Source organism: Silene latifolia, chromosome X, assembly GCF_048544455.1.
Source record: "Silene latifolia isolate original U9 population chromosome X, ASM4854445v1, whole genome shotgun sequence".
NCBI lineage: Eukaryota > Viridiplantae > Streptophyta > Magnoliopsida > Caryophyllales > Caryophyllaceae > Silene > Silene latifolia.
In genome coordinates, this window is record NC_133537.1 from 170,449,739 (window position 1) to 170,470,091 (window position 20,353).

Consider the following 20,353-nt stretch of genomic DNA (forward strand, 5'->3'; position numbering starts at 1 on the left):
ACAATAGGATGCTTTAGTGAGGGCGGAAGCTAAGCTAATAGTATCTTAGGGCGAATTGAGACCGGAAGGAGAGATTCGTTGCCCCTTAGACCGACACATCGACTGATCTGTGACCTTAGCTGCAATTAACTGACATTCATTGATGACCCGACAATCCTAGTTTCTTTTCCCTCTTATTAATTTCTCTTAAACTTTTCTCTTGCCTTAATCTCATAAGTTTAGTTAAATCAATTAAAACCCCCATCCTGTGACCATAGACAGACCGAATTGACGAGTAGATAGTGACCGCCTCCTTGTGGAGATCGACCCTACTTACCGCTGACTTCTGTTAGTAGTAGCTAGGTATTTATTTTTGGTACCTGACGACGGTATCAAGATGAAACAAAGAGGAAAGACGAGCACAAACACATTTGGATTCTGACCAGAGACCCCATAAGAGGCGCGAGGCTGGTCGTTGTGACTATCAGCCTCTGCCTTCAATCAAAATCCGGTTTTGGCTCAATCGATCTATATTATGGATCATGTTATGCATTGTTCATGTTTGTAAAGTCATGAAAACAGTAAATATATTAAATAAGTGGAATATTTACACACTCAAACTTACATGTTATGATGTTTGCGAAGTAGACGACTATTGAGACGGTTTTCTCATTATGCGACTACTCGGGATCAAAGAAGTTTAACAAAATGCCTTAAAAAAGGATTTTATTTTGAAATGATGTTGAAAAGATGTTGTTTGAAAACATGTTGATTAATGTTAAGTTGGTCGAATGGGTCGGTCGAATGCACGGTGATGGTACCAAACAAGATGTGTAAGGCTTATGTTTTCGATCGGTAGGTCGAAAACACGTGTCGAATTTTTAACTTTAGAAGTCGAAAGGTCTAGAATTTTAAGGGAAAAAGAGGGGGCAGACTCTCGCGTAACCTAAAGAGGTGCATATGAGGGAGTATTTATAGAGAAATGGGGATGGTAGTATATCGGTTAAGTTTACTTGCTGGCTAAGGATAGCCACTTGAGGCACAAGCACGCCAGCGGTGGAAAGCAAAGTCTTGTCTATTTCAATTTGGACATGGCTTTTGCTCTATCTATTATTTGGTTGGTTTGATTTATGGTATTCAAATTGGATGTCGTGTAACAATATGGTCATCTAATAAGATGGTATTTGGGTGTTATTTTGGGTGGGCATTTTGCGCTTGACTCGGGTTTGATTCGTTTTGAGTCGGGATTTGAATTTTGAGTCCGTTTTTGGCCCGATGTCGATTTTGACTCTAATTTATCTCATTTTAATGCAAATGACGTGATAAAGCCATTCATGGCATTATTTTTTACATTCGAGACTCTGGTTCACTCATATTGACTCGGGTTGACTCCGATTGACTCTGGTTGCGGGTTTCTGAGTCGGTTTTGGTTCCGAAGACGGTTTTAACTCTAAGTAGTGTTGTTTTAATGCAAATGAAGTTAGAAAACTATTTTTAAAATCATATTCATAACTAAGTAATTCATTAAACCGTCTTATGTATAGCCAATCCACGCACGCATATCAAGAACATGTTGTATTACGATCATCATCATCAGGTGTTTTTTGGAAGGTGCAGATACGGGGTATCTACAAGTTCCTCAAAGTATTATAATTATGATACTTTTTGGGTGAGAAGTTCATTCTCCTTTTCTTCTCTTTCAGTATTAACTGATAAAAATTATGACAAATCCTTCAAGAAAGCATTCAAGAGATTTGTTTGAAAAGGACAGTCCGAGACCTTGCCAGAATGACGAAGTGTCAAGTCATTTGTTCTTGATAGGGTCAGATGAGTCTATGATGATTCTGCAAATTTTTCCTAATTTGGGATGGAAAAATCTGTTGTTTTGCTCTGGGGTTTGTGGAGCATGGTATCAGTGGATAAAGCACTGAGATTTTTGGCATAATAAGCCTAAGGTAAGGCGCATAACCTGAGAAGTTTTCAGCGTCCGAAGGTTTCCTTTTGAATTAAAATCTTCGTATGCTGGGGGTATTTAATGGCGCCTAATTTAGTTAAGATACTTGTGGACATGGGCCACGTGTTATGTATACATGGGCCACCACCGATCCGTGGACGTAGGCCACCTACACGCCAAGCCAATCTATGGACGTATAGCGGTCGGAAAGCAACGTTTGGAGGCGTAGAAATGCTTTCGACCGGATCGCTTTAGATCGGTCGCTTTCGTCTCGGCAAAGGTCTTGAAACGATGTTTGAGATGTTCAGAGTCGCCACCAAGCATTTATGGGATGCTTGGAACCCGTTCGAATCTACTTTATACCTAGGTTAATCAAGGCAAAAAGCGGTGCTTGCCATAGGTACTAAAGAGAAGGACTCGTCCCCCTTTAGACTCCTATCGCTAGAATGACTCTCGTACGCCCTGGATAAGGCCATCCATTATCCAATGGTTCTGAGTTAGGGTTGAGGGTATGTATTGGGAAGCTCTTTAATCGAACACCCAATCCTGCCCGCGTTAGCAGCCCCTACTCATCGATCGTGGTTGTTTAAGTGCAAGAATTAATAAAACGGTTTAAATGCATGAATGCGCATCCAAAAGTTTAACCTAACATGTGAAAGTTTGCTAAGTCGGTTTGTTTATCCACATAGCATGAAATTGATGTCAAAGTTGGATTTAGATTGATTTGCATGTGAAAACGGAAATTAAACATCCATTTATCAAATTCGGGTCAGGATGCTTAACACGATCCATTTATTTGAAAAAGTGTGTTTAAAGAATAAAGTGTAAAATGCAAACTCGTCAATCTGATCCGTCACATATTTGGGTTAACCGTAATCGGGATCGTCCTAGACAAGTACCAAAACGAGACAGAAGAGTGCCAGGCAGTCCCATTAAGGCGCGAGCCTATTGGCGAGGGAACAAAGCCTGTCCAGGTTTTAAAATATGAAAACAGACGGCCTTGGGGCGCGAGCCATGAGCCGAACCAAGAGGCGTCTCCTGATTGTTAAAAAGGTTGTTTAAAACCGCTTTTGTGATTAAATGATTTGCATGACTCGGAATAATTACTATTATCTTAGTAATATTCGTTGTCGGATTTGCAAGTTTGAAAAGTATAGTTTACAAATACAAATGTAAAATATATGTGCTTAACCATTTTATCACTGTACTCGAATTAAATCGACAGGGTATTTATTTTAACCAAGGGTGATATCCATTATGGTCAAGAAAAAGATGAAAATAAAATGAAATAAAAGTGGGAGGAAAATGTTTGATTTGAACTAAATATGTTAAGTTCATTTGTTTATAATTAGTAAAATTTGTCATCGTATTCGGATTAAACCGACATGGTATAAGGAACCAATGATGATTATGAATTATGACTAATATGTTTGCAAGTGTAAATAAATGAGAAAAATGGTAAATACAAGAAAAGGGTGTCAAAATACCCATTTATTTGTAATTAACCAATAATATCATCGAGTCACGGAATAAACCGTCATGGTATATGGAACCAAGGATGATTTCGGTAATGGTCAAAATATTTGTCATAAAAATGAATTAAAACCGTAAAAACCGTAAAAGAAAAGAAGTAAAAATAAAAGAAAGTGTTGAAGGAAGATGAACTCAAACACGTTTGAGTCTGACCCGAGATGCCACAAGAGGCGCGAGCCTCTTTGCATAGCAAAGAGCTCCTGTCTCAGGCCAAAACTCAGTTTTGGCTCATCTAACCTATATTTGAATCGTGTTATGCATTTTTCATGCTTATAAAGTTATGAAAACAGTAAAGACATGAAATAAATGATTTGATTACACCCTCAAACGTGTATTGATGTGTGCGAGGTAGACGACTTTAGAGACAGTTTTCTCGTAGCGACTACTCATGATCAAAGAAGTTTAAAAGAGTGCCTTAAAAAAGGATTTTGGTTTGAAAATGAGTTGAAAATATGTTGTTTGAAAAACATGTTGATTATTGTTGAGTTGGTCGAATGGGTCGGTCGAATCCATGGCGACTGTACCAAACAAAATGTGTAAGGCTTGTGCTTTCGATCGGTAGGTCGAAAACACGTGTCGATTTTGTGACTTAGGAAGTCAAGTCTAGAAGTTTAAGAGAGAGGTGAGGGGGCGGACGCTCGCGTGAAGATTATGGTGTGTGATGGTGGGTATTTATAGAGAAATGTGGGGTGGTAGGTCGGTTGAGTTTGCTTAGAGGTTATGCAAGAAGCCCATTGAGGAGAAAGCATGCCTGCTATGCAATGGGGTGCCCTGTCCTTTTCAATTTGGACGTGGCCTTTCCTCTATCTTTTATTTGGTTGTTGATTTGTGGTAATCAAATAGGATGTCGTGTAACAATATGGGCACCTAATAAGAAGATTTTGGGTGTTACTTGAGGTAGGTGTTTTGTGTGCTTGACTCAGGTTTGAACCGTGTGAGTCGGGATTTGAATTTGGAGTCGGTTTTTGGCCCAGTGTCGGTTTTGACTCTAGTTAGGGTCATTTTAATGGAAATGACATGATAAAGACATTCATAGCATTATTTTTTAAATTCGAGATTCGGGTTGACTCGAGTTACGGGTTTCTGAGTAGATTTTGGGTCCGAGGACGGTTTTAACTCTAAATAGTGTTATTTTAATGCAAATGAAGTTAGAAAACCATTTATGAAATCATTTTTCATATCCGAGTAGTGCATTAAACCATCTCATGTATAGCCAATCCACGCACGCATATCAAATACATGTTATAGTCTGATCATCATCAGGTGGTTTTTGGAAGGTGCAAATATTGGGTATCTACAGAGCCCCCACTTTGACTGAGGCTTGGACGGGGCGAAAGTCAAAGTATAGCTCCCAAGTCAATTGAAGATTATAACCTGAAAACCATTGCGACGTCAAGGCGACTAAAAAGGGTTTAAGCCAAAGACATGCCGTCGGGAAGGGCGACGTCGAGGCGACTCGGGGATTCGAGTCAAGGACCTACAATCGGGAATAGTTTAGAGTCTGTCGACTTCTGATTCGGGTCGTTTAAAGTCCATTAGACTACGTATAAAGGCTCGCCAGCTATAAGAAGGAGTCATACCTGAGGCATCTTTAGGATACGTCCTTGAATCATTTACGCGCAAACGCTCGCCAGCCGTGTTGAAGGTGCATTTTGAGGCTTGCCAGCTATGTTGAATATGCGTTGTAAGGCTCGCCAGCCATGTTGAATGTGCGTTGTGAGGCTCACCAACCATGTTGAATGTGATGCGTTTTGAGGCTCGCCAGCCATGTTGAATGTGCGTTGTGAGGCTCGCCAGCCATGTTAAAGGTGATACACTTTGAGGCTCGCCAGCCATGTTGAATGTGCGTTTTGAGTCTCGCCGGCAATGTTGAAGGTATGTTTTGAGGCTCTCCAGCCATGTTGATGGTGCGTAGAGGCTCGCCAGCCATGTTGATGGTGCGTTTTGAGGCTCGCCAGCCATCGATGGTCGAATGATCGACTGTGGGAAATAGCCTGAAACATCGGGCTTATTTCAAGATATTGTCTGGTAATGACTTCCAACCAGGTTGACGTTGATAGGTTCGGCTAGAGAGCAACAAACTCTAACTTGCTGGAGGTCCTAAATGAACTCTATGGGGATAAATCATCTAAGCAAGGCTCTCTGAAAACCCATTTAGGGAGAACGCTGTGTCGGGATCATGAATGATGTTGCGAGGAACTTTGAAAGACCTCTGGGACTCCCATTTGAAAATCGACACTCGCTGGGGAGTTAGAAACTTCTCAGGACTCGCAGGGTGTATGAGTTTCCGCTTGTTGGGAGGTAGCGTATGCCATGTAATCGACGGGGTTAAAGCCCTTAGACTTGATGGGTCGGCGCTTTTTTGGGAAGAACCCAGTACTCAGTCGGAGTGCGTTATTCTTCTCAAGATTATCTGCATGGTTAGTGACCACACAAATCCGTAGTCGCATAGATAAGCACGTAGCATGGAAGCATATAAGTACGTAAGCACATAAACATGTAAGCAATTAGCATGTAATATCTCGCGTGAGGGGAGATAGGAGTTTTGAAAGTTGTGAAGCATAAAAGCTGTTAAGAATTGGAATTTGTTGCTCGTAGATCCGTGACTTGATAGATTGGAGACATGTGACCGTTATGACATTGACTCACACGGACGCATACTGACAGATTGACAAACAGACGGTCGTGAACGTGATACAAACCCAGTATCGACACGACACATGGGTGACTCTGACAGACTTTGCTTATGTGTGTGCAACTCCTTAACCAAGAAAGGGTGACAACGCATATCAGATCCTTGGAGTAGAAGGTCTGCCTGGCTAGGGAACATGCATCTTCTCCAGACATATTTGACTCCGTGTACTCGTTTGAGATCCTTCCCCGAGGCATGATGATTCGGAGATCGGGACCAAGACCTTGTCATCATCCGAACTGAGCACTAGACTATGGGCGGTTTTAATTTGGACTTTATTTGAGACTCAAAAGATGTTTGAGGATAAAGAGCGGGTGGCGTCTCGAAAGAGACGCTCCTAAAATGAGGAGAACGGAATTTGCTAAAAGGAGGAATGGGCGATGTCTTAAGGAAGAAGCCCCCAGTAAAGAGGTATTAGATTAATTTTTGCAGTTGGGTAGGCTGGTTTTGAGGATTGATGTTGATAGTTGAGATTGAAAGGGGTATGCGGTTGTGTCCTTGTTTGGGGTCTGCCTACGTATTCGCGTGAAGTGAAATCAAACTAGATCATAGTTCTGAGCTGTTTTTTGAGGATTGAAAATTGTAAGTTTGTGAAAGGAGTATGCGGTTGTGTCCTTTTGGGGGGACTACCTACGTATTCGCGTGTTTGCGAAATTAAACCAGATCGTAGTTCATGCTGGGTGTGAAATAGGTTGCAAATTGAAGGTGTGAAAATTGAATGTGTGTGGTTGTATGGTTGTGTCCTAGTAATAGGACCACCTACGTATTCGCGTATGTGCGAAATCAAACCAGATCGTAGTTCTGCGTGTGTGTGCCTAAGTGAGTTGTTAGGACCTTAAAGTGTGAGGGTCACGACGGTAAATGCCATTTGGTGACTCGAAAATTGATTTTAGAGAATTCCCCTCGATCATGAATCGAAGAGGTGTAGTTTGTGAAAATGTTTCTTGTTACGTGAGCACACTAAAAAGTGGACCCCAAGGGTTGATTGGGTATGTCTCGTTCTCGGTAGCTAAGGGTCACGACGGTAAATTCCGTTTGGTGACTCGAAGGTTGATTGGATGGAAATCTCTCTTGATCATGAATCGAAGAGGCATAGTTTGTGAAAATGTTTCTTGTTACGTGAGCACACTAAAAAGTGGACTTTAAGAATGAAATGTGCATGCTCCGTTCCGGGGAGCAATGTTTTTTGAAGACTCCGTATCTGGGTCAGGGTGAAAATGGCTTCGACATTATGGAATGTGGAGCCTGGTAATAATAGGTTTGTTTAACAGATAAAAATCTGGAGTATATATTTTGTGGTGTTTAGGCCGATGGGATACGGCTTGTAATGTGGTGCTGAATGGGGTCTCAGGCTTGATGTGGCCTGAGCACGAAATGGTTGGTAAACAAATGTGGGATCAGAATCCCATGTCTGGACCTTAAAGGTTAAGGTGTGATATTAAGAGCTTGAGGGGAATCCTCAGAAGCCTAGATAGTTCTCCCTATAACAGTCTCTAGAAGGACTTAGGGGTAAAGCAATGTTGGTTATGATCTTGAGGGAAATCCCCAGGATCCTAGATAGGTCTCCTTGTAACAGTCTCTAGAAGGACTTAAGGGTGAAGCGATGTTGGTTAAGGTTTTGGTGTTTGGTGTCTTGGACCCAACGGTCCGAGACTTGGTGTGTTGGACTCATTGGTCCTCGGCTTTGGACTTATTGGTCCTGGACTTGGTGTTTTGGACTTGTTGGTCTGGGATTTTGTGTGTTGGACTCATGGGTCCTGGGCTTTGGACTTGTTGGTCCTGGATTTTGTATTTTGGACTCATTGGTCCTGGGCTTTGGACTTGTTGGTCCTGGACTTGGTGTTTTGGACTTACTAGTCCGAGATTTTGTGTGTTGGACTCGTTGGTCCTGGGCTTTGGATTTAATGGTCCTGGACTTGGTCTTTTGGACTCATTAGTCCGGGATTTTGTGTGTTGGAGTCATTGGTCCTAGATTTGTGTTGGACTCATTGGTCCGAGGTTTGAAAAGTCACGGTTTTTACTTCCGTCGTTTGAGTGTTTGTGAAGATAACGAATTTGAATTCCGTTATTTCATTTTCTTGAAAAGTGACGGTTTTTAATTCCGTGTTTTGAATTGTGAGAAAATAACGAATTTTGAATTCCGCTATTTCATTTTCTTGAAAAGTGACGGTTTTTAATTCCGTCGTTGGGAATTGTGAGAAAATAACGAATTTGAATTTCGCTATTTCATTTTTCTTGAAAAGTGACGGTTTTTAATTCCGTGTTTTGAATTGTGAGAAAATAACGAACTTTAAATTCCGCTATTTCATTTTCTTGAAATGTGACGGTTTCTAATTCCGTCGTTGGGAATTGTGAGAAAATAACGAATTTGAATTTCGCTATTTCATTTTTCTTGAAAAATGACGGTTTTTAATTCCGTCGTATGAAATTGTAGGAAAATAACGAATTTGAATTTCGCTATTTCGTTTTTTGTTTGAAAAGGACGGTTTTTTATTCCGTCGTTTGGAATTTGTGAAAATAGTGAATTTGAATTTCACTATTTTGTTTTTGATTTGAATATGACGGTTTTTATTTCCGTCGTTTGAAATTTGTGAAAATAGCGAATTTAAATTTTACTATTTTGTATTTGTGATTTGAAAATGACGGTTTTTAATTCCGTCATTTGAAATTTGTTAAAATAGCGAATTTGAATTTACTATTTTGTATTTGTGATTTGAAAATGACGGTTTTTAATTCCGTTGTTGAAATTTGTGAAAATAGCGAATTTGAATTTCACTATCTTGTATTTGTATTTGAAAGTGACGGTTTTTTATTCTGTCGTTTGAAATTTGTGAAAATAACGAATTTGAATTTCACTATTTTTTTTTTTTTTTTTTGCTTTGCCTTTTGTTTTCGCTTTTGTTTTGGCTTGGATCTATTGGTTCTTTGCCGTCCTTCGTTCGAGGAAGGTAAAGGTGTAGACGGGGATGTACCCGTTGGTGAGAGGTCGATTCTCGGTGATGGGATGTTTTTGTGGGGAATGGGCTTGCCTTCCGTCATTGATCATGAACAAGGAGATGTTCTTGGTTTGTTATCAGGGTTCGTCGCAGAATCTCTTTGATAAGAGCTCGTCTTAGATTTGGTGCTAATGAAAGGTTTATATTGCTAAATATGGAATAGGTAGAGAGAATGGACACGGAGTTTCAGGTCCTTTGCTTACTCAGTACGGAATGTCACTTGAGCGTACGTAGTCAAGTTGAATTGGAACATGTTGTTTGTTTTAACTCAATTCTCAAATCAATTCTCGTTATCAACGGGAAATGGTAAAAGGTAGAATATATGATAGTTGGAAATTGTGCTTTTATTTAGATAAATAAGATGTTAGCACAAACTCGATGAATACATGTGACTCATGGGGACAGCCCCCATTTTGTCACTTAGGAATAAAAGGACAGACACTAGGATAGATATGAGAAATCCTAAGACTCGGACTCGGACTCAATCGTAGATACGGACTCCTAATCATCACTTTCCTCCTCGAAGGTCTCCTTCGCAGCATCCAGCGGCTTGAATGTTGGATCTTGAGCATTGACCCACTTGAGTACTTCACTGTCATTGTTTAGGATGATATGAGGACAATAGTCCATGAGGCTTTCATCTCCTTGTAGAAAGAGATGTTCATTAGGGTTGTCTTCATCACTTGGTGGTTAGCATAAGGATGAAGCTATCAGATGATGGTTGTCGATCATATCTTGAATAGCATGTTTCAGTTTGAAGCATGTTTCAGTGTTATGACCTTTTCCTTGATGATATTGGCAATAAGCATTACCGTCCCAGAAACGGGTTTTCCTGCATTCAAGCGGGTCTGGAGTGGGCCCGATTGGTTGTAGCTTCCCTTCAGTCATGAGCTTTTGAAGAGCTGCGACATAGGTCGTGTTGAGGTTAGTGAATGTCCTTTTAGAACGTTCAATTTTGCTGTTTGATTTGAGTCATTCAGGAGGATTGTCTTGACTGGGAGGTGCAATTATGATTTTGCCAGCTTCAATCATTTCTTGAATGGCATTCTTGAGTTTGAAGCAGGCTTCGGTGCCATGGCCCTTGCCTTGATGATATTGGCAATAGGCATTACTATCCCATAATCGAGTTCTCCTGTGTTCTGGTGGGTCCGGAGTCGGACCAATGGGTTGCAGTAATCCTTTTAAAGCAAGTATCTCCAGAGCGGTGCCATATGTTATTCTCGGGTCTGTGAATATCCTTTGATGTTTTCCCATGGTTCTAACATTGGCGTTTTTTGGAAGGGTTTTGTGAGTTTTGTTTTTGTTTTTGTCAATCCTAGGCGGAAGCAGGATTTGGCCGTTGTCAATGGGAAGTTTTTGGGATGTTGCTTGATATTTTGAAAGGGATTTTGGTGAGGTGATTTTATGTTCTTTGTTGGTAGGTTCGTGGATGTGGGAACCATCGGATGACTCCTCATTTTCAACAGCTATTGGTTGGTGAGCGGAGGGTTGGTTTTCTACTTGATGGCCAGGTTCATTTTCGGTACTACCAAACCTCTTCTCCAAATTAGCTACCCGAGTGTTCAAATCATCGATAACCACTTGCAGCTTTGAGAATATGTTGTTGATGGAGACGGAGAGCATCATTATAGCGCTTTGTAGGCCATCTTCGTCAATTGTATGAATTTTCTCATCGTCAGGAGAGATGAGATGAGAGCAGTCTAGGGAAGATTCCTGACTATGTCCAATAGGGTTTTCTGGAGGGTTGTTTTTGTTGTTTGCTGAGGGAGGTAATGGTAAATCGCCCTTTTCGATCATATCAAGGATGTCGCCTTTTAGGGATAGACACATTTCAGTGTTATGTCTGCGGCCTTGGTGATATGGACAAAACAGTTTTCCGTCCCATCTACGTTCCCGATAGTTTGGTAGAGGGTCTGGAGTTGGACCAACCGGTTTGAGCTTTCCTTGCGAGATTAGCCTTTCCAAGGCTGTGGTATAAGGCATACCCAAATCAGGGAAGGACCCATGAGGTCGTCTGGTTTTGGTTGGTGGAGCACCTAAGGATTGACTTCGGTGGTTTTGGTAGACTTCCAACTAGAGTTGGTTTTGAAAAAGCAACTAATAACTTTGAATTACCAACTTATCTAAATATATACAGGTCTAGGGTTTCTTCTAGGGTTCTGTCTAAATTCTCTTTGACTTTCTCCTCTCTGCTCGGGGCTCCTCTTACGATTTCGATCGTAAGATCAGTTTTCTTTTGTTTTCTTTTGTTGTTTTGTCTTCTTTATGCAGGGCCAGAGAAACAGCGGTACGAGGGGCTACGATCGGAATGGGAAAAAGCCTATGGGTTCGACGGAGATTGATGAAGGATCGACTTTTGTGTGGGAGGAAGGTGAAGATGAGGGAGAGACTAAGAACCACTCTATTCTAGTAGGAAAGGTGTGGGCATCGAGAGCGATAAACGTGAAGGCTGCAATTGATACAATGATAAAGCTCTGGAACCCTATGAAACCGGTGACGGGGAATATCGTTGACCCTAAAGAGAAAACCTTCATCTTCAAGTTCGAAGCAGAACGAGATAAAGCCAGGGTGCTCGAAGGCCAACCATGGCACTTCGATAAATTCGTTTGGTGTTTCAATGAACCAAATCCTTCGGGTAAGCTTTCGGATGTGCCTCTTGTTCATTTTCCAATTTGGGCTAGGGTTTACGACCTTCCTATCTCTGGGAAATCGTCCCTAACAAATGCGCGACGTATTGGTGATATGCTGGGGTCCTTTGTGTCTGCTGAGTATGGACCAAATGTGGAGTTAGACAGAGCTATTAGGGTCCGGGTTCTCCATGATGTTAGGGAGCCTTTAAAAACAGGGGTGCCCATATCGATGAAAGCTGGAAAGGTTGTAACGTTTGACGTAAAATACGAACGACTGCCTCTTTTCTGCTATGGCTGTGGTGTAATTGGGCACGGAGAAAAAGATTGTGAACATGGCCCGTATGAGGAAGAGGAACTTGAGTTCGGTGAATGGCTGCGTGCTTCGCCATGGAAGGTCACTAAGACTGTGAGTGAAGGGACGGGGAAAGCTGCCAAGAATTTACGCGGCTGTTTTGACAAGGTGAGTAGAGAGGAAGCGAAGGCTGATATTGAGTCCATGATTGAGAAGCTACAATCTATAGCCCTTGATCTTCGTCACAAGAAGAGTGGTGGTGTGCAGCAGATGGAGGTGGGGGAAAGGACTGGAATGGGGGGGAGAGAGGAAGAGGTTATGGAGGGGGTAGGGAAGGAGGGTGACGGAGACAGGGGAATGAAGGAAGGGGGCACGGAGGGTAACGTGGAGATAAGGGAGGTGTCTAATGTTTTGGAAGTGGGATCAAATGTTAGTATGGAGTTGAGCATGGAGGTGAGCAGACTGGTGGCAGGGAGAGAGGAGCTTGATGTGAGGACGGAAATGGCAAACAATGGTAAGGTAGGGAGCTGGACCAGAATACAGAGGGAAAAGAGCGTGGGGGTGCAGATGGAGAAACCAACAGGGGGAGGGGAAGGGGGAAAGAGGAGTCGTGAGGAGGAGACTAGCTGTATGGAGATAAGTGGAGGAGGGAAGCGTGCACGATTTTTTATTGACGGGGGCGTCACAATACCTGAGGCGGAGGTTGAGGGCACTCAACCCCGCCGGGCCCAATGAATATCCTAAGCTTAAACTGTCGGGGATTGGGCAACCCCGACACGGTTCGTGCCCTCCGTGATCTGGTGCGGTGGGAAGCCCCGGCCTTAGTGTTCTTATGCGAGACTAAACTTAGTGGCCGTGAAATGAGAAGGGTGAAGGAACAGTTGGATGGGTATAACGGGATGGAGGTAGATAGTGTTGGAAGGTCCGGGGGACTTGCTTTTCTTTGGAGACGAGAGATTGACTGCGATTTTATTTCCGCTTCAGTTCATTATATGGATTTCAAAATTACATCACAAGCAGGAGTTTGGCGGGTAACGGGTTTCTATGGGTGGCCGAGTGTTTCTGAACGTCACTTGTCGTGGGAGTTATTGCGGGTGCTTGCTAGGCAAACGGACTTACCGTGGGTCTGCTTGGGGGACTATAATGAGATCCTTTTTGCTACTGAAATGAAGGGGGGTAGCCGGTCTCAAAGGCAGATGAATAATTTCAAAGCAGCTGTGGATGACTGTGGGTTGCGGGATGTGCCTTGGGAGGGTTATAACTTCTCTTTCGATAATGGACAAGTGGGAGATGCAAACCGACAGAGCATGCTTGATAGGGCTATGTGCAATGGGGAGTGGCTAGAGATGTTTCCGTATGCAAAACTTTTCTATTTGGAGCGGGAATGGTCTGACCATGCACCAATAAAGCTTGTTCTTAATTCTAGAGAGAAGGTTGGGGGGGAGAAGAGGATGTTTAGATTTGAACAAATGTGGGTCGGGGAAGAGGGATGTGAAGCTGCGGTTGAGAGAGGGGTTGAGCGTGGATGGGGGAGCTTGGTGACGATGTTGAGTTCATGTGCGACTGAATTACAAGAGTGGAAGAAGACAAATATCCACAAAATCAGACGGTTGATTGGGAAAAAACGTAAACAAATAGCTAACCTAAACCGGGGACTCCGTGGGCATGAGCAGGTGGGGAGACGACGGAAACTGGTAGCGGAGGTAGCTGATTTGGTGAGACAAGAAGAAGTCTATTGGAGACAACGATCGAGGGCTCTTTGGCTAAAGGATGGGGACCGAAATACTAAATTCTTTCATACTTGTGCATCTGAACGAAAGAGGAAGAACCATATTGGGAGCCTTATCGATGATACTGGAGTGGTGCGGAAGGGGGATGAAGACGTAGCCCGTGTGGCTATCAATTATTTTCAGGAGTTATTTACTACGTCTAGTCCAGCCGCAGGGAACGAATGCATACAGGGACTTGAAAATCGCGTTACTGCTGAGATGAATTTGGCTCTAGAACGTGACTATAGCGAAGAGGAAATTGTGGAGGCTTTAAATCAGATGAACCCATTAAAAGCTCCCGGACCTGATGGCATGAACGGTTTATTTTACCAAACTTATTGGAGCATAATTGGCCCGGAAGTGATAAAGACAGTTTTGGCTATTTTGAGAGGGGAGCAGTCAGCTAAGGATCTAAATAAGACTAATATTGTCTTAATACCCAAAAAGAAAGCTCCGGACAAAATTCGCGATTTTCGACCGATCAGCTTATGTAATGTGGCCTATAAACTCGTATCCAAGGTGCTAGCTAATAGAGTAAAAGTCTTTCTGGATAAGATTATTTCGGAGAACCAAAGCGCTTTCACGCCGGGGCGAATTATTTCGGATAATGTTCTCACGGCCTTTGAGGCTTTTCATTTCATGAAAAACTCGCGGGCTGCGGAGGGGTTCATGGCCATCAAACTTGACATGGCTAAAGCCTATGACCGAGTTGAGTGGTGTTTTTTGGAGGAGGTGTTGCGGACGATGGGGTTTAATCGAGATTGGGTGAGTAGGGTCATGGACTGTATCTCCACGGTTTCCTTTTCGATCCTTGTTAACGGTGCCCCGTCACAGGAATTTCGGCCTTCACGAGGCTTGAGGCAGGGGGATCCGCTGTCTCCCTACCTTTTTATCATTTGTGCTGAGGCATTGTCTAACAGCATTAGACGAGCGATTGAAGTGGGCTCTCTTCATGGCATCCGGGTAGCACAATCGGCACCGACTATTTCGCATTTGCTGTTTGCAGATGATAGTATTGTGTTTATTAAAGCGTGCTCTCGAGAAGGGGAGGTGTTCCAAGCTATTTTGCGAAAGTACGAACAAGCCTCGGGTCAGATGGTCAACCTTGACAAAACGACTATCTCTTTTAGTCGAGGGGTGAGTAGAGCGCGACGGGATGCCATTGTTAGTCAGCTCGAGATTGTGGAAGTGGATGAGCAGGAGAGGTATCTTGGGTTACCAACGGTTGTGGGAAGGTCGAAAAAAGCTCTTACTAATATCATTCGGGACAAATTGACGAAGAGGATACAGGGATGGCGTGGGAAAATGTTGTCTAGAGCAGGGAAGGAGGTTCTAATAAAGGCGGTAGCCAATTCGCTTCCTACCTACGTGATGAGTGTCTTTAAAATTCCAGCGAATTTCTGTGACGATCTTCGGTCAGTGGTTTCTCGATTCTGGTGGGGAAAGAGCGATGGTAACCGGGGGATTCCATGGGTAGCTTGGAAACGAATGTGCCAATCGAAAAGCAGAGGGGGTTTGGGTTTTCGCGATTTCCGTCTTTTTAACTTGGCTTTACTGGGTAGGCAAGTGTGGAGGCTCATAACGAATCCTAATAGTTTGTGGGCAAGGGTAATGCGGGCTAAATATTACCCGTCGGGGGATGTGATGTCGGCTGAAATGGGTCACAACCCGAGCTATACTTGGAGAGGCTTATATGAGGCCAAAGGGGTGATGAAGCGGGGCTTGAGAAGGAGGATTGGAGACGGAGCGTCAACCTCGGTTTGGAGTGATGCGTGGGTGGCTGGTAATAATTCGGGTCGTGTTATCTCTCCATGTCCCCCTGGATGTGAAAACATGAAAGTGGCCGAGCTTTTGCAAACTGGTGATGCGGGGTGGGATATCGAGAAGCTCGAAACTTTATTTCTTCCTTTTGAGTGCGAGAGGATTATGCGAATGCGAATAAGTCGTGAACGACCTTGTGATGTGTGGGCTTGGTGCGATGAAAAAGACGGGTTATACACGGTAAAATCCGCTTATAGACGGTTGGCAGGGGAGGAGCTTGAGGGGGGGGGGGAGACCTCGAACTGGGAGCAGGAGAAATGGCTTTGGAACAGGCTTTGGAAAATTCCGGTATGGCCCCGAGTGAAGCTTTTCTTCTGGCAGCTGTGCAAAGAGGCTTTAGCGACAAAGGCGAACATTGTTTCCCGAGTGGGAGGTGAGTTTTCTTTTTGCTCTTTCTGTAATTCTTTTTCTGAATCGAGTATCCATTTGTTTCGGGATTGTCACTTTGCCAAACGGGTGTGGGAGGGGTTGGGTTTGGCCGTGGAGGAGGAGGAGGGTGGAGGGAGCATCAGGGATTGGGTGGAGAGTCGATGGAGGGGGCTGGGGAGGATGGAGCAAAGCCGGTTCATGCTAGGGTGTTGGGCGTTATGGGAGCATCGGAATAAGATTGTTTTCGATGAAATGGTGGCTGACCATGGAGTGGTGGTTAAGAGAGCGAGGGATGTGGGGGATGAAATTGAGGGGGGTGGCTGGTCGAGGAGAATGGGTATGGATGGAGGCACTGGTCAGGACGCGGGGTCTGTGGGGGAAGGATGGCAGAAGGCGAAGGAGGGTTATGTTAAAGTAAATGTTGACGCTGGGGTAAAGGTGGATGATGGGGTCGGGGTCGGATGTGTATGCCGTGATGATCAAGGGAAAGTGCTATGGGCGATGTCAAATGGCTGGAAGGAAGCATGGGAACCGCATGTGGCCGAAGCTGTTGCAGTTTTTGAAGGTCTCGAGATGGCTTTACAAAAAGGACATCCGAATGTTATTGTTGAAAGTGACTGCCTCCAAGTCATAGAAGCGTTGAAGAAGAAGAAGGAAGGCCGGTCCGAGTTTTATTTAGTTTTAAGTGACATTTTAAAGGTTGCATGTTCTTTTAATTCTGTTATTTGGTCGTACACTAATCGCGTAAACAATTCGGTTGCGCACTCGTTAGCTCATTTAGTTCCTAGAGTCTTTGGTCGATCGGAGTGGGCGGATATTTTGCCTCCGATAGCGAACGTTGCTGTTATTGCTGATTCATTAATGCATTAATTGTACCCTTGGGGTGCTTTCTCAAAAAAAAAAAAAACTAGAGTTGGTTTTGTCGTTGGCAAGTAGCCGGCTTTCAAGGAGCTTAACCCTTTGCTCAAAATCAGAAGAGGGAAAATTCCCGGTTATCATTTTGTACTCAACTTGGGAGAGATGAGTGCTCATGTTTTCCACGGTATCTAGGAGTCGAAGGACCATGTTGTTGGTTTCGGCAGAAGTCATGGCGGCCAAAGGTTGATCAGCTTCTTGAGTTTCTAGTTGGCAATTGATGGCACCCAAGGGATTCCTATTTGACATAACGATAGGCGTTATAACTTGTCTTGGCAAGGGATTGCACAAACAACGGCAAGTGCGACACATATGTATAAAAGGCAGTTATGTCGTGAAGACGCGATAGTGTAGCTAGGTTATGAGTTCATTAAAGATCGTGAATGACCTCTTGTGTTTGAACTCTTGGTACATGACTTTGACCTTAGACTCGAGTGTCAACTTTGGCATAATGATGCCTAGACAAACGACTTCTGACTTAGTTTAGAGATTTGTCGATGGAGTGACGCCGGTGGACGAGACATGTACACATGCTTGACCTTTGACCCGTAATCTAGGGGAAAGACGGGTTTAATACCCGAGAGGTTTTGACTCTGCTAACGCCATTGAAAATTTCTCGACCATTAGGTGGCACGACCTAGACCAGAAGGTAGGTACTAACTTCGGCGGAGATTCGATGTTATCTAGACGACTTTACTTGAAATTGACTGGACTCTAATCTTCTCGAGGCTAAATCGGAAAGGTGGACTGAAGTTTCGAAAAAGAAGAAATTTTCAAAAAGATTCATTTGTCGTTTTATGGACGGCTTCTGAAGATTAGGATCTTTGGAAGGTCGGCCAGTTGAAAGGGTTGTCTTAGGTTTGTTTTCAAAAGACGGTTTAAGTTGAGATTGCGGCGGCTCTGAAAACAATGTGTTATTTCCGAAGACGGTTTTTGAAATTCCGAATCACGGATTTGAAAATCGAGAATTGAAGAATATGGAATCGTCATCACAATGGCCATGAAAACGGTTAAATTTGTTCTTAAAAAATTTGAAATTGGGTTGAAAATTTGAAAACGGTTAAATTTGCTTTCAAAGATTGAGTTTGAATTGGAATTTGAAAACGGTTAAATTTGTTTTCAAATGATTTGAAACTTGATTTGAAATCTGTAAACGGTTCAATTGATTTTCAAAGAATTGAAATTTGATTTGAAATATGAGAACGGTTAAATTTGTTTTCAAATGATTTGATTTTGAATTGAAATTTGAAAACGGTTAAATTTTTTTTTCAAATGATTAAGTTTTGATTGGAAATTTGGAAACAGTTTAAATTGTTTTCAATCATTTGAAATTGGAAATTATGAGGATTGAATTCGTCATTACAACGGGTTAGAAAACCGTTTTAACCTTTGAAAGACGGTATGCAAATATAACGACGTAAAAGGCTATTTTGAAATGGTTTGTGAAAATCGAGGTTTGAAATCGTCATTACAACGGCATGAAAAGGTGTATTTGAAATGGTTAGAAAAAACCGGGTTTTAAAATGGCCGTTATAACGGCATAAAAAGGTGATTCGAAACGGTTGTAATAACCGAGTTTGAAAATCGTCATTACGAAGGCGTAAAAAGGTATGCAACGGACGGCGAAAGACCGAGGTTTAAAATGGCCATTATAATGGCGAAAAAAGGGTTTTTTTGAAAGTTTGAAATGACACGGAAGGACTTATGATCACATAACACATAAGCACTCGCAGTTTCATTATATTATGCATAGTGCTGACACGGGTTTTGGCTTAATAAGGGTGGGTTACACACCAAGCGATCAATCCCTGATTTTCGAGAGGGATACCAATCCAAACAAAATGTGTAAGGAGGGTGCCCTAACCTCGTGCACGAAGGAAAGGAAAGCTCTTTGATGAAACAGAAATGTGTAATGTCAACGGTATGCTTGACTCAATCGGGATTCGAAACGCGGGGATGAGAAAACTCACGCCGACGAGACGAGCCAATTGGTCGAAAAGGGTTAGGTTGTGGGTCCGGACAAGGAACCCGATTTATGACCGTAATATCAATTAATGCACTTTAACCACGACCTCGTTCGATTTTCACCTCTAAGGAATAAAAAAACACAAGAGTCCTAGTTTTCCCCAGCGGAGTCGCCAAATTGTGGACATGGGCCACGTGTTATGTGTACATGGGCCACCGCCAATCCGTGGACATAGGCCACCTACACGCCAAGCCAATCTGTGGCTGTATAGCGGTTGGAAAGCCAAATTTTGAGGCGTAGAAATGCTTTCGACCAAATCGCTTTAGATCGGTCGGTTTCGTCTCGGCATAGGTCTTGAAACGATGTTTGAGATGTTCGGAGTCGCCACCAAGCATTTGTGGGATGCTTGGAACCCGCTCGAATCCACTTTATACCTAGGTCAATCAAGGCAAAAAGCGCTGCTTGCCATAGGTACTAAAGATAAGGACTCGCCCCCCTTTAGCTGTTGGAGTATGTGTCCTCAACAATGGTGCGATGACATTATTGAAACTCATGATAAGAATACGTAAGGGATGATTCAATATATATAGTCAACTGATCAACAATAATCGGTAATGATTAGCTAACTAGAGTTTGACATTACTGTCGTTTGACGGTGGTGGTCAGTTGATCCTTAAGGTCACACCTAAAGGACGATTCCCTCAATTGTAAAGTTAATCGATTGTATGACGATACAAATTGATTAAATCCTTAAATTGAACAAATTCATATATATATATATAAGAGAGAATATTATATCTTATTGTAATATGATTAAATGAGATTCAAATTAGTAATTAAAATGTTATATTACTAAAATTGATTATTGTTTATGAAACATTTGAGAAAAGAATTATTAGTTAGTTATAATTGCAAAATGTTGTAGATTATATTAACTAGGTTAAAGATGACCCATTTTACATACATGTAATTTTGAATTACAATGTAAATTGTCATGTGTAATTTATTTAATGAATAATGATATTTAATCTGTTAAATATGCATTAAGATTACTTGTGACATGTTATGTGTCACATGTCACACATTACAAATGACAAAAGACATTTTGTAAAATAGATGTCCATTTTATCCCTATCAAAACCGTTTTATGGGTAAATAGACTTTGATGGTTTTGTTTTTCAAATGATAAAAATAGACACCATGATGACCATCTTACACACCTATTCACTAGTTATTGTATTGATAAGAGAAAAAGCAATGCATGCCTCTAAAGTGAGGAGGAAAACCATGCACCCCATAAGGATGAGTGGGAGTGTTCTCATTTTTGTAGAGATTATTATTATGCTTATCTCTCTCCTTTTCTCCAGATTCTCTCTAAAATACATAAATTAGTTTATGTAATATAATTTGTTCTTAGATCTAATATCACAAATATAT